This window comes from Macaca fascicularis, chromosome 19 (genome assembly GCF_037993035.2).
Source record: "Macaca fascicularis isolate 582-1 chromosome 19, T2T-MFA8v1.1".
NCBI lineage: Eukaryota > Metazoa > Chordata > Mammalia > Primates > Cercopithecidae > Macaca > Macaca fascicularis.
Window position 1 is genome coordinate 36,004,740 of NC_088393.1, and position 15,674 is coordinate 36,020,413.

Genomic DNA, 15,674 nt, shown 5'->3' on the forward strand with positions numbered 1-15,674 from the left:
AAAAAGTGGTTTATAATCAGCTACAGAACTTCAAGAAGTGCTCTTAAACATAGGTTTCTGATAATTTTGGAGACTGTGTTGTTGGAATAGAAAAATATAACTTCCAAGACTCTAATTTAAAAGTTAACGTGTTCATGAGAATTGCCAACACAATATCAAATGGAATGAGTTAATTGCATGGACTAAATAACAGAAGACTGAAATAAATTTTTTGACTATTTTTGTTAGAAACATTGTTGATTCTTTTTGTTTTGTATTTAAGAGCCATAAAAACATTTTTCTTTTGCTATATTACAGCTATTAGCAATTGAGTATATTCTTTTGAGTAAAATTCGAAGCACATTTCTTCCTCTCTACCTGATTTCTTTAAAATTTGAAAACTGTTTGTTAGTATTCTTAATAAATGACAATATAGTTATTTGCATAAACTCAATAAGAATCTATTTTCTTTTGTACAGGACACAATTGAAGACACTATTTACCAAGGCTTTGACTGGCAGGGCATATTTTCATACTGTCTTAAGAAACCGAAATTGACTTATAGAGCCAAGAAAAGCTCCTTGGAAAAACTGACCACATACCTTGTCTATGCAGGTTCTTTACAGAATTTCTGGTCTGCGGAATATAAAGACTATCACTTTCTGACCAGCCCAGAAACCCCAAGTTATCGTGGGTCCTTAAAAAAAGAGAGGAAATATTCATACAGGTATTTGTGGGAAAAGACAAATCTTTGTTTGGGCTTAAGGGTTTGAAGAAATCTAACCTGAGATTTATCATATTAAAATGTTCCAGTAAAGCCAATTTAAAAAAGAAGCCTATATGGAAGATAGTTTTCCTTCCTGGACTTTATGCAAATAATCAGGCCAAGTATAATAAAACTAAAACTTTTATTTTTTCTTTTTTAAAAAAATAAATTAGTCCTTCTATGAGTTGTCTTTGGTAAAAATGGAGAACTGAAAGAGAAAAATTATCTTTCAAAAGAAACTACAGTATATGTGTTATTACATTCTAGTCTTATTCAGTGATTTTTCAGTTTTTATTATTTTCTACAATTTGGACCAAATCCTAAAGTTTTCCTGGCTACAAGTTTTCCAAACTAATGTTTTTAATTTTTTCCTTTTTTTTTTAAATCTCCAATTTGTCTAATTTGAAATCACTAGAAATTAAAGCTGTGTTTTCCTTAAAGCCCTATGAACTGAAGCTAAACAACTTAGGATGAAATAACAACCTATTCATGTCCTAAATCAGTTTTCCAGGATTCTTTTCCCCTTTTGTTTTTATGATCTCTCCTCCCTCCTTTTTTCCCCCTATTTTATTTCTCTGTTCTTCTCAGTGGAATGTGAGAATTCACAACCTGAATGAGCCTTCCTAACAATGTGGGACTTATCCATCTAGGAATGAACTATCCTAGTGATGAGAGATCAGACAAAACCCAATACCACAGATTCATTTTCATTGAAAATACTTTATTTGAAAGTTCCTTTTAAATAGGGGGGAAATGACAAAGAAAAAATAGAATGTTGGGACCCCAAATTAACTATGCCAAAAGAGAAAAGTTAAAGCTTAGAAGCTGAGTTATTAAAAAAAACAACAACAACAAAACAAAAAACTGCCTTTCCTTTTGTTCCTAAACTGATTGCTACAGATAGAATGCCACATTTCTCCACACAGGGCCTCCCTCATCCTGACAATGTAAATTAACAGCTTATCTTCATGGATACAAAACAAGAGGAGACTGGGAACTGTCCCACTACCCACCCCAAGACAAATGCATACTTGACTGCTTCCTCGACTCAATGTTTACTTTATCTTATGTAAAGTGCATATTTACTGAACATGAGATGAATGCATAATTGACTTTTCCCTCTATGTTCTCCTTTTCATGTGCAACAGGTGGATTTGGTTAACCTAATAGAAGCCTCACAAGAATGTGACCACATCTATCTCTTTTCTTTCTTTCCCTTTTTCCCTTCCACCACATTTACCCTTTAAATATTGAAGCTATCAAAATCTTCTTCAGAAAAAGCACAGGCCCCAGATCCTGTTGTAGGTTATCTGTTTTTCCCAGGTACATCATCAACCTTGACAAAATACATCTCTAAAATGATTAAGACTCACCTCATGGTTTTATCTGCCTCTGGTCTTTGATGATGGTGACGTACTGATGGGGTTTTGCAGAATGGGAGAAAATTTTTGCAATCTACTCATCTGACAAAGGGCTAATATCCAGAACCTACAAAGAACTCAAACAAATTTACAAGAAAAAAACAAACAACCCCATCAAAAAGTGGGCAAAGGATATGAACAGACATTTCTCAAAAGAAGACATTCATACAGCCAACAGACACATGAAAAAATGCTCATCATCACTGGCCATCAGAGAAATGCAAATCAAAACCACAATGAGATACCATCTCACACCAGTTAGAATGGCGATCATTAAAAAGTCAGGAAACAACAGGTGCTGGAGAGGATGTGGAGAAATAGGAACACTTTTACACTGTTGGTGGGATTGTAAACTAGTTCAACCATTATGGAAAACAGTATGGCGATTCCTCAAGGATCTAGAACTAGATGTACCATATGACCCAGCCACTCCATTACTGGGTATATACCCAAAGAATTATAAATCATGCTGCTATAAAGACACATGCACACGTATGTTTACTGCAGCACTATTCATAATAGCAAAGACTTGTAATCAACCCAAATGTCCATCAGTGACAGACTGGATTAAAAAATGTGGCACATATACACCATGGAATACTATGCAGCCATAAAAAAGGATGAGTTTGTGTCCTTTGTAGGGACACGGATGCAGATGGAAACCATCATTCTCAGCAAACTATCGCAAGAACAGAAAACCAAACACCGCATGTTCTCACTCATAGGTGGGAACAGAACAATGAGATCACTTGGACTAAGGAAGGGGAACATCACACACCGGGGCCTATCACGGGGAGGAGGGAGGGGGGAGGGATTGCATTGGGAGTTATACCTGATGTAAATGACGAGTTGATGGGTGCTGACGAGTTGATGGGTGCAGCAAACCAACATGGCACAGGTATACATATGTAACAAACCTGCACGTTATCCACATGTACCCTAGAACTTAAAGTATAATAAAAAAAAATTTAAAAAAACAGACTCACCTCATTTTTTCTGATATGAAAAGAGGGTCTATATTTACATTAATCTCTAAGTGTTCTTGGCCTCACTGAAGACCCACTTCCAAAAATTAGACACCTTCTCAGAAATTGGGAGGAATATAATTTTTTGCTTCAAATCTCACCAAATGGCCCAGAATCTTCCTGACATCTTGGAATGTCTTTTAAGAATCCCAGTTATCCCAGTAACCATTTTCACATGCAACACAGCTGGACTGGCTGGTTCATGATATAAGTAGACCTGTTCTGTCACCCCTACCCTATCACTGCTGTCACACAGACATTCTTCCTCCCCTTCTAAGGAAAGGTCTTTATAATGTGTATAATGTGGCAACACCTTTCTCAGGAAGTCTTGCAGTCCTTATTTCTGAGTGAGCCTCATATTGCATTATTTTTGGAGGATACTCCTGGCCAGTTGGGGTGATGGTACCCTAGGAGAAGGTATCATTCCATACTAGTCTTGAGCTCAGAAGCAGATCCAGTCTCTTAAGCACTAAGGGTTTTTCCTCTTCTCAATCTATATTCATTCCTTAGTTTATCCCACCCAGTCTCATGGCTTTAAACTCCATCTACATTTTTACTTTTTAAAGCATGCTCTGTGGACCAGTAGCAGCATCTGGCAGCTGGCTGGAAGTGCAGCTTTCTGGGCCCTACCCCAGTCCTACAGAATCATAATATGCATTTTAACAAATCCTCAGATGACTTGCCAGCATGTGGTGGTGTGTTGCCCCATGCCTGGTACCTCTCAACTTATCTCCTCTCCTGAAATCTCTCCCAGCCACTCTGCAGCTGCTTACGTCACAGTTCAGCTTGAAGGTCCACCAGGCATATTAAACATATCCAAAACCAGATTCTTAGTTCCTGCTCCCTAACCCTGCCCCTCCCTCAGATTTCTCCACTCCAGCAATTCCCTTTATCCAGTTGTTCGTAACAGCAATCTTGTCATTATCCCTGAAGACTGCCTCTCATACTTTCTATCCAATCTCCCAGAAATGCTTCCATCCATTTCTTACCACTCGCCCTGCTGCCTGTCCAAGGCAACATGGCGTCTGACATAAAGTGATACAATTTCCTCCATCTTCCTACTTCTAATCTTACTCCCACAGCAGCCATCATGACCCTTTAAAAATGCAAGTAAGAGCAGTTGCTCCCAGGGTCCCATCTCATGTTTTGCAGTGCTGGTCACAGGCTTCACCATGGCCTCCAGGGCCCTGCAGGATCTGAATATGCCCCCAGCCCAGCTCGTGGCCAGCCATTCTCCCATGACACAGCTCACCAGCCAAACCAGCTGCTTCGTGCTCCTTGAAGTGTGAACACGTGGGCACACTCCTAGCCACAGTGCCAGTGTGGCTCATGCTTCTTCCGCTCATGTTTCTTCTTCATGGAGGTTTTCCTCACCACTTCATCAAAACGATGCTTCTGCCTATTCTCTAGTCCCGTTTTCTGTGTTATTTTTTTTCACAGCAGTTCTTGCCACCTGACATTTTTCACATTTATTTACTTATTTATTTATTTTCTGTTTTCCCAACTAAAGTGAACATGGGGCTTTGTGGTTTTGCTATCTCCAGTACCTAGCTCAACGTCTGAAACATAGTAGATTTTTCTTAAATATTTGCTTGATAAATGAATTTTACTGCTCAGTGGACACCGCTCTTACCCCTGAGAAAGAGTCCTATCATTTTTCTAAATAGGCCAGGAGAAGAGGTCCTGACTGGTGTCATTAATCATTAATTAGTCCACTAGTTTTGCCTAATGGAGTAAACATATCCTAATAACTTTTTCCCAATGTTTGCTTACAAAGTCCCTTCTGGATCAAATTCTTATGTTACAGAAAGAAAACAGTATACGATGCATTTGAAAGAAAGCATAATTCCATTTGCCTTTTATTGCCACATATCACTATAGGTCTATGGAGTAACCAATACAAAATGAAAAATATTCTCCTAACATTTGTAAACGTTCACTTAGAAAAACTTTCTCGGCCGGGCGCGGTGGATCACGCCTGTAATCCCAGCACTCTGGGAAGCTGAGGTGGGTGGATCACGAGGTCAGGAGATCGAGACCATCCTGGCTAACATGGTGAAACCCCGTCTCTACTAAAAATACAAAAAATTAGCTGGGCGTGGTGGCGGGTGCCTGTAGTCCCAGCTACTCAGGAGGCTGAGGCAGGAGAATGGCATGAACCCGGAAGGCGGAGCTTGCAGTGAGTCGAGATCGCACCACTGCACTCCAGCCTGAGTGACAGAGCGAGACTCCGTCTCAAAAAAAAAAAAAAAAAACAAAAAAAAAACAACAAAAAAAAAACTTCTCATTCACTGAACTCTTTTCATACCCCGAGAAAAAATAATGGTAAATGTTTTTAAAAGCAAGTTTATATTTACTTCTTATGAGTGGATTTCTCTATAAGTCTTAGAACATATCAGAGAAAACAACATGTTCTAAAACTTCTTAATGTTTGCTAACAAATTCCTTTCTGTGTTAAACCCTTCCAATTACTAAAAAGAAAATAGTTTATAATCCTTTTGATCAAACTATAATTTCTTACAAATGTTTTTCTATGTAAAAATTTTTCATTCACTTTAATAAAAGTTAATGATATATTCTAAGAAAAACTCTTTCTTACATTTGTCTTTTATTGCTGGATGTCTTTATTGGTAGATGAAGGCCAGAAGAAGTAAAAAGAAGTTCAAATTATATATATATGTGTGTGTATATATATACACATATATATAAAATTATATATATATAATTGATTAGAAATTAGTTTTATTGTACAACTCATTCATGCACTGAAAGAAAACAGTTAATAATAAATTTTGATAAAAGCAAGCTTGACATTGACTATAGGTGGATTGCTCTATCATCCTCTAGGCCAGGGGTCCCCAATCTCTGGGTCAGGGACCAGTACTCCTCAGTGGCCTGTTAGGAAGTGGGCTGCACAGCAAGAGGTGAGTGGAGGGTCAGTGAGCAAAGCTGAACTCCAACTCCTACTGTGAACTGCCCCTGCGAAGGTTCTAGGTTGCACACTTCTTATGAGATTCTAATACCTGATGGTCTGTCACTGTCTCCCATCACCCCCAGATGAGACCATCTAGTTGCAGAAAAACAATCTCAGGGCTCCCACTGATTCTACATTATGGTGAGTATGTAATGATAATAGAAATAAAGTGCACAATAAACATAATGAGTTTGAATTATTCTGAAATTATCTCTCCACTATATGTGGAAAAATTTTCTTCCAAGAAACTGGTCCCTGGTGTGAAAAATTTGGGGACCACTGCTCTAGATAGCCATTAGCAAAAGGAATATGTTCTAATACACATTCCTCAATATTTGCTTACAAATGCCATTTTGGGACAAATTCTATTCACTGACAGGAAACAGTATATGATAAATCCTAGGGGGAGGATGATTTCAAATGTATTTTTATCTAAATATCTCTCTAGGTCCATAAGCACTGAATGAGAAAAAAAATATTCATATAACAAGTTCTAAATTTTCACTTTGTAAAACATCTTATTCATCCAACTTTTCCATTAACTGAAAGAAAAGTTAACGAAGAATCATGAAAACTGCAAGCTTACATTTACTTTGTATGCCTAGATTTCTCTATTGGCCCCCTGACATAAATGGACAAGGATACATGTTCTAATAACCTATTTTCCAAATTTGCCTAAATATGCCTTTCTGTGTCAAACTCTTCTATGTACTAAAAAAAATATTTTATGATGCATTCTTAAAGAAGCATAATTACATTTTCCTTTTATTGCTGGGTATCTGTGTTGGCTGATGAGGGCTCCAAAAACCCAGATATATATTAGAATACTGTATTAGTCCATTTTCACACTGCTGATAAAGAGTACCTGAGACTGGGAAAAAAGAAAGGTTTAATTGGACTTACAGTTCCACATGGCTGGGGAGGCCTCAGAATCATGGCGGGAGGCGAAAGGCATTTCTTATATGGTGGTGGCAAGACAAAATGAGAAAGAAGCAAAAGTGGAAACCCCTGATAAACCCATCAAATCTCATGACACTTATTCACTATCATGAGAATAGCATGGGAAAGACCAGCCCCCATGATTCAATTACCTCCCCCTGGGTCCCTCCCACACATGTGGGAATTCTGGGAGATACAATTCAAGTTGACATTTGGGTGGGGACACAGCCACACCATATCATTCTACCCCTGGCCCCTCCAAATCTCATGTCCTCAAATTTCAAAACCAATCATGCCTTCTTAACAGTCCCCCAAAGTCTTAACTCATTTCAGTATTAACTCGAAAGTCCACAGTCCAAAGTCTCATCGGAGAAAAGGCAAGTCCCTTATGCCTATGAACACGTAAAATCAAAAGCAAGTTAGCTACTTCCTAGATACAATAGGGGTACAGGCATTGGGTAAATACAGCCATTCCAAATGAGAGAAATTGGCAAAAACAAAGGTGCTGCAGGCCCCATGCAAGTCCAAAATTCAGCAAGGCAGTCAAATCTTAAAGTTTCAAAATGATCTCCTTTGACTCCATGTCTCACATCCAGGTCAAGGTAGGTATACATGGGCTTGGGCAGCTCCGCCCCTGTGGTTTGGCAGGATACAGCCTCCCTCCCAGCTGCTTTTATGGGCTGGTGTTGAGTGTCTATGGCTTTTCCAGGTGCACAGTGCAAGCTGTCAGTGGATCTACCATTCTGGGGTCTGTGGGATGGTGGCTCTCTTCTCATAGCTCCACTAGGCAGGGCCCCAGTGGGGACTCTGTGTGGGGTCTCCCACCCCACATTTCCCTTCTGCACTGCCCTAGCAGAGGTTCTCCATGAGGGCCCCAGCCCTGCAGCAAACTTCTGACTGGACATCCAGGTATTTCCATACATCCTCTGAAACCTAGGTGGAGGTTCCCAAGCCTGAATTCTTGACTTCTGTGCACCAACAGGCTCAACACCACATGGAAGCTGCCAAGGCTTGAGGCTTGCACCCACTGAAGCCACAGCCTGAGCTCTACATTGGCCTCTTTCAGCCACAGCTGGAGTGTCTGGGACACAGGGCACCAAATCCCTAGAATGCATACAGCATGGGGACCCTGGGCCTGGCCCAGGAAACCATCTTTTCCTCCTAGGTCTCTGAGCCTGTGATGGGAGAGGCTCCTGTGAAGACCTCTGACATGCCCTGGAGACATTTTCTCCATTGCCTTGTGTATTAACATTACTTATGCAAATTTCTGCAGCCGACTTGAATTTCTCCTCAGAAAATGGGTTTTTCTTTTCTACTGCATTGTCAGGCTGCAAATTTTAAAAAACTTTTATGCTCTGTTTCCCTTTTGAAACTGAATGCCTTTAATAGCACCCAAGTCACCTCTTGAATGCTTTGCTGCTTAGAAATGTCTTCTGCCAGATACCCCAAATCATTTCTCTCAAGTTCAAAGTTCCTCAAATCTCTAGAGCAGGAGAAAAATGCTGCCAGTCTCTTTGCTAAATTGTAACAAGGGACACTTTTACTCCAGTTCCCAACAAGTTATTCATCTCCATCTGAGCCCACCTCAGCCTGGACTTTATTATTCATATCACTATCAGCATTTTTGTCAAAGCTATTGAACAAGTCTCTGGGAAGTTCCAAACTTTCCCACATTTTCCTGTCTTCTTCTGAGACCTCCAAACTGTTCCAACATCTGCCTGTTACCCAGTTCCAAAGTCGCTTCCACATTTTCAGGTATCTTTTCAGCAACACCCACTCTGGGTACCAATTTACTGTATTAGTCTGTTTTCACACTGCTGATAAAGACATACCCGAGACTGGTGGAAAGAGAGGTTTAATCAGACTTACAGTTCCACATGGCTGGGGAGGCCTCAGAAACATGACGGGAGGTGAAAGGCATTTCTTATGCAGCAGGAGCAAGAGAAAATGAGGAAGAAGCAAAAGCAGAAACCCTCAATAAACCCATTATATCGCATGAGACTTATTCACTATCACAAGAATAGCATGGGAAAGACCGGCCCCCATGATTCAATTTCCTCCCCCTGGGTCCCTCCCACAACACATGGGAATTCTGAGAGATACAGTTCAAGCTGAGATTTGGGTGGAGACACAGCCAAACAATATAAAATACCATAATTAAATTTTTAGTTAAAAATTATCTCATTCATCCAACTATTTTATTCACTGAGATAAAGCAGTTGATGATAAAGTTTGAAAAAAGTTAACTTACGTTTACTGTTTAAATTTATGAATATCTTTTCTGGCTGTTGGTGTCTATTGGAGAAAGAAGCATGTCCCAATAATGTCTTCTCAGTGTCTAATTACAAATTATTTTTGTGTTAAACTCCTCTATTCACTATCTTAAAAAGCAGTTCTTGATGCACCCTATGGAAAGCATGCTTACATTTGCCTTTGATTGCTTGACATCTCTCTAAGCCCATAAGAGCACAACAGGGAATAAAAATGTTCAAATTATATAACACAAACCTTTGCTTAGAAAAGGATCTTCTTCTTCAAGCTCTTTTATTCACTGAAAGAAAACAGTTAATTATGAATCTTAAAGAAAGCAAGCTTACATTTACTCTTTATAGGTGGATTTTCTATTGGCCCCTTGCTTTCTACTAGAAAAAGAAACATAATAATTTCTTCTTTGTGTTTGCTTAAAGATGATTTTTTTTTCAAACTCTCCCATTTACTGAATGAAAAAATACTGTGATGCATCTTAAGGAAATTATAATTAAATTTGCTTTTTTAAAATTTTTTTCTGGATAGCTCTACTGGCCAATGAAGGTCCAAAGAAGAAAGAAAAATGTTTCAATAGCATGTTCTCAGTTTTCGCTTAGAAAATTATCTTATTCATAAAAACTTACACTGACTAAAAGAAACAGTGAACGATGAATCATAAAGAAATACGCTTACATTTACTTTTTATACGTGTATTTTTCTATTGGCTTATTGGTGCCTTTTGGAGACAGAAATATGTTCTAATAACTTCTCAACATTTGCTTACAAACACCTTTCTTTTTGAAACACTTCAATAAAAAAGGAGTTTATTATGCATTCTAAGAAAACCATAATTACACTACTCTTTTATTGCTAAAAATGTCTTTAGGCCTACATGGATACAATGGGCATAGAAAAATATTCAAATAACATGTTCTAAACTTTTGGTTAGAAATGCATCTCATTTATCAAATTCTTCTATTAACTGAAAGAAAACGGTTAATGATTAATCTTGCAGAAAACAACCTTACATTTTATAGTTGGATTTCTCTATCAGCCTCGGTGCTCATTGGAGAAAAACCATGTTCTAATAATTTCTTCTAAATGTTTACTTACAAATGCCTTTTAGTGTCAAACTCTTCAAAAAAAAAACAAAAAAACAAAAAACGAAAACAGTTTACAGTGTTTCTTATGGGAAGCATGATTACATTTGCCTTTTATTGCTGGATATTTCTGTATGTCTATGAAATCTCAGTGGAAAGAGAAAAATGTTCAATAACATGTTCTAAACTTCACTGAGAAAAGCATCACAGTCACCAAACATTTCAGTTCATTGAAATAAAACAGTAAATAATCAATCTTGCAGAAAGCAAGGGTACCTTTCCTTTCTATGGGTGGAGGTTTCTTTTTTCTTGGACTTGGCACCTGTTAGAGAAAGAAACATGACCTTCTCAACATTTGGTTATAAGCTCCCTTTTTGTCAAACTATCATTCATGGAAAGAAAAACAGGTTATAATGCTTTTTATGGAAAGTATGATTCCACTTGCCTCTTGTTACTGCATATCTCTATAGGCCTATGAGGTGTCAGTAGGAAGAATAACATTAAAATAATACGTTCTACAATGAGAACACATGGACACTGGGCAAGGAACATCACACACCGGGGCATGTTGGGGGGTTGGGGGCTGGGGGAGGGACAGCATTAGGAGAAATACCTAATGTAAATGATGAGTTGATGGGTGCAGCAAACCAACATGACACATGTATACCTATGCAACAACCTGCATGTTATGCACAGGTACTTTAGGACTTAAAGTATTATATATATAATACTTTAAGTGATATATATCTATATATAGTCAAGTGCTTCCATTTGTTGAAAGAAAACAGTTAATGGTAAATCTTGAAGAAAGTAAGTTTACATTTACTGTTTTTTCGTAACTTTTTTTGCATCTTGGCATCTATTACAAAAGACACAAGTACTAATTTATTCTCAATGTTTGTTTACAAACTCCTTTTCTTTCAAGCTCTTTTATCCACTGGAAAAAAGAGTTAATCATGTACCCTTTTTTTTTTAATTTATTTATTATTATTATACTTTAAGTTGTAGTGTACATGTGCATAACGTGCAGGTTTGTTACATATGTATACTTGTGCCATGTTGGTGTGCTGCACCCATCAACTCGTCATTTACATCAGGTATAACTCCCAGTGCAATCCCTCCCCCCTCCCCCCTCCCCATGATAGGCCCCGGTGTGTGATGTTCCCCTTCCCGAGTCCAAGTGATCTCATTGTTCAGTTCCCACCTATGAGTGAGAACATGCGGTGTTTGGTTTTCTGTTCTTGTGATAGTTTGCTAAGAATGATGGTTTCCAGCTGCATCCATGTCCCTACAAAGGACACAAACTCATCCTTTTTTATGGCTGCATAGTATTCCATGGTGTATATGTGCCACATTTTCTTAATCCAATCTGTCACTGATGGACATTTGGGTTGATTCCAAGTCTTTGCTATTGTGAATAGTGCTGCAATAAACATACGTGTGCATGTGTCTTTATAGCAGCATAATTTATAATCCTTTGGGTATATACCCAGTAATGGGATGGCTGGGTCATATGGTACATCTTGTTCTAGATCCTTGAGGAATCGCCATACTGTTTTCCATAATGGTTGAACTAGTTTACAATCCCACCAACAGTGTAAAAGTGTTCCTATTTCTCCACATCCTCTCCAGCACCTGTTGTTTCCTGACTTTTTAATGATCGCCATTAAAAAAGCATTATTACTTTTTATTTTGGAGATGGAGTCTCACTCTGTTGCCCAGGCTGGAGTGCAGTAGCACTATCTCGGCTCACTGCAACCTCCGCCTCATGGGCCCAAGTGATTCTTCCACCTCAACCTCCCGAGTAGCTGGGACCACAGGCTCACAATGCCATGCCTGGCTAATTTTTTGTATTTTTTTTTTTAGTAGAGATGGGGGTTTCACCGTGTTGCCCAGGCTGGTCTCGAACTCCTGAACTCAGGCAATCTGCCCCCTTCGGCCTCCCAAAGTGCTAGGATTACAGGTGTGAGCCACCACACCCAGCTGCATTATTACATTTTTTAAAAGCTAGATATATCCATAGGTCCACGAGGGCACAAATGGGAAAAAAAATGTTCAAATAACATGTCCAGAATTTTTTTAAAAAGACATTAGAGAGGAGAAAAACCAAGAGGAATGACCTGACACGGTGAGAAAGAACTTCTCACTGGGAGACCAGAGAATCAAGAAGACCAATACTCCAAGCAGATTGTCAGAAAGAACACATTGTGTGTGGAGGAGGGACACAGACATTGGGCTGAAGAGGGAGAAATGTGGAAACCCTGCAAAGGGTTGCCAAGCACCAGGATTTGTTCCCGGCGTTATGCAGCTCTTGGGGAAGGGGTGAGTTAAATAAGCATGGAGTGGTTCACTCTCACCATGGACCTCCAGAATCCTAGCTGCAGAAGATCCCATGACCCCCTGGACATTTGAGATGGCAGGGAGAGCTGTTTGAAGAGTTGGCAGAGAGGGGACTCCAGCCTTTGTGGAGCCCAAATGGTTTGACATGGGAACAACTGCAGTGCAGCATGGCCAGGGATGCCCATCCCCCAAGGCTCACCACACTCATTTAGGCAGCTTTGGCCTTTCTTGGCTGTTGGATCTGAGTAGAATAAAGTTACCTTGCCCATGGGATGGAGCGATTCTGATCTGAACACCCTCCTGTGTGCCAGTCTCTCCTATGGTCTCTGCCTGGCCACAACCACTAAAAGTGAAGCCTCAGATGCTCAAACAAGGTGCTTCCCAGTGGCCACCACCATAGGTCCTTCACTGGAAGATCACACCTAACTATCAGAGAGCATCTGTTCAAGGGACCCCACCAGCACACAACTGCCCACAGCCTCCCCCGACTGCTTCACTGGCACACACTTGCCTGCAGCATCCTCCCACCACTTTGATGGCATGCAATTGCCCCAAATTTCTGCCAACTGCTTTGCTGGTGCATGTGAGTCTGTGGGCCTCACCATCCTGGTGCCATCAGTGTAAATGTACGCACAGACCCTGCTGAGCCACCATCCTGCCACTGCTGGTGCACATGTGGACCCTGCTACACCACTGTCCTACTGCCACCAGTATGTGAACATGTGTGGACCCTGCCATGCTGCTGCCACTTGTGTACACACAGGCATGTACACAAATGCTGCCGTAGCATTGCCCTGTTCCTGCTGGAATGTACCAGTGCACACCCTGCTGCCATTACCCTGATGAAGCCCTTTTAACAGCACCTCCATCAAAGTGTTGTTGCCAGCAGACCCAGGATGCCTTGCTACCTCCAGTGAAGCAGATGCTTAACATTGAGGAGCTAGAGAACAAAGCCATGGGCCTGGTCCCAGGCCCCCAATGTTAGAATATACAGCCCAGGAGTACTGAGCTGAGCCTCAGCCCTCTGAAATTATCCAGCAAAATAGCCAGTCAACTGAACCCAACTGTCACCACAGTAAGGTCCTCAAGGATATCAAAGAATATAAAAGCAAAAAGCTCCATCCAAGGAATAGCAACTTCAAAAATTAAAGAAACATCACCCCACATAGAATAGAGAATCGGTGCCAAAACTCTGGCAACTGAAAGGGCAGACATGTCTTCCTATCTTCAAATCCTCAAACTAGCTCCTCATTAATGATCTTTCCCAGACAGAAATTACTGAAATGTCAGACATATAATGCAGAATCTTTATGGCAATGAAGCTCATTGAGATTCAGGAGAAAGTTGAAACCCAGTTCAAGGAATCTAAGGAAATCAACAAAATGATACCAGAGCTGAGATACAAGATAAAGCCATTTTAAGGCAGAATCAAACTGATCTAATGGAACTGAAAAACTCACTATAAGAATTTTATAAATCATTAACAGCATAATATACCAAGCTGAGGAAAGAATTTCAGAGCTTCAGGACTGGTTCTTCGAACTGACTCTGTCAGACACAAATTTAAAAAAAGAACTTTAAAATAAACAAAATCTCTGAGAAATAATACAATTATGTGAAGAGACCAAATCTATAATGCATTGGTGTGCCTGAAATAGAGGGAGAGAAAGCAAGGAACTTGGAAAACATATTTGAGAATACTGTTGATGAAAAATTTCTCAACTTTGCTAGCAAAGTCACCATTCACAGTCAGAAAATTTAGAGAACCCCTTCAAGATACTAGACAAGAAGACCTTCCTCAAGACGCACAGTCAGCATATTCTCCAGGGTGAATGCAAAATAAAAAAATATTAAAGGCAAGTGGAGAGAAAGAGCAGGCCACAAACAAAGGGAATCTCATCAGCTTAACAGTTTACTTTTCAGCAGAAATCTATAAACCAGAAGAGATTGAGGGCCTATATTCTGTATCCTTAATAAAAATTCCAACCAAGCATTTCATATCCATCCAAACTAAGCTTCATAAGAAAAAAAAAACCCTAATTCTTTTCAGATAAGTAAATCTTAAGGCAATGACCACCAGACCTTCCTTAAAAGAGATCCTGAGGAAGTGCTAAACATAGCAATGAGTGCCTGTCACTAGCCACCAGAAAGCACATTTATGTATATAGACCAAGGACACTATAAAGCAGCTACAAAATTAAGTCTACATAAATGCCAGCTAACAAAATGATGACAGGATTAAATGCATACATATCAATAAATCTTGAATGTGAATGGAATAAATGCACCACTTAAAAGTCACAGAATGGCAAGTTGTATAAAAAAGCAAGACTCAACTGCATGCTGTATTAAAAATACCCATGTTAGTTGCTGTGACACTCATAGGCTCAAATTATAGGAATATAGAAAAATTTACCAACAAACAAAAAAAGCAGAATTTGCTATTCTTGTTTCAGACAAAACGGACTTTAATCAACAATAATGAGAAAGGACAAAGAAAGGCATTATATAATGATAAAGGGTTCAGTTCAAGAGGAAGACTTAACTATCTTAAATATGTATGCACTCAACACTGCAGCACCCAGATTCATAAAGCAAGTTGTTAGAAACCTACAAAGAGACTTAGGTAACGACATAACAATACCAAACAACTTTAACACCCCACTGACAGATCATCGAGACAGAAAAGTAAAAAAAAAAGATATTCAGGACTAAAACTTGACACTTGGTAAAATAGACCAAACAGACATCTACAGAATACTCCACCAAAAAACCAACAGAATATATATTATTTTCATCTGCACATGAAACATAATCCAAAATCAACTGCATGCTCAATCGTAAAGCAAATCTCAACAAATTCAAAAAGCTGAAATCATACCA

At 39.3% G+C, this 15,674-nt stretch overlaps 1 protein-coding gene and 1 long non-coding RNA gene across 2 annotated transcripts in view; both read right to left on the reverse strand.

Annotated features, from left to right (window-relative positions):
• Positions 1-15,674, reverse strand: part of LOC135968643 (uncharacterized) — a 62,839-nt gene that overhangs the window by 11,302 nt on the left and 35,863 nt on the right. The gene's annotated exons all lie outside the window — the stretch shown is intronic.
• LOC135968644 (uncharacterized) lies at positions 886-11,017 on the reverse strand. Its single transcript, XR_010583549.1, has 3 exons — positions 10,728-11,017; positions 2,999-9,655; positions 886-2,233 (listed from the first exon to the last, which is right to left on the reverse strand). It is a non-coding gene; the product is annotated as an uncharacterized lncRNA (long non-coding RNA).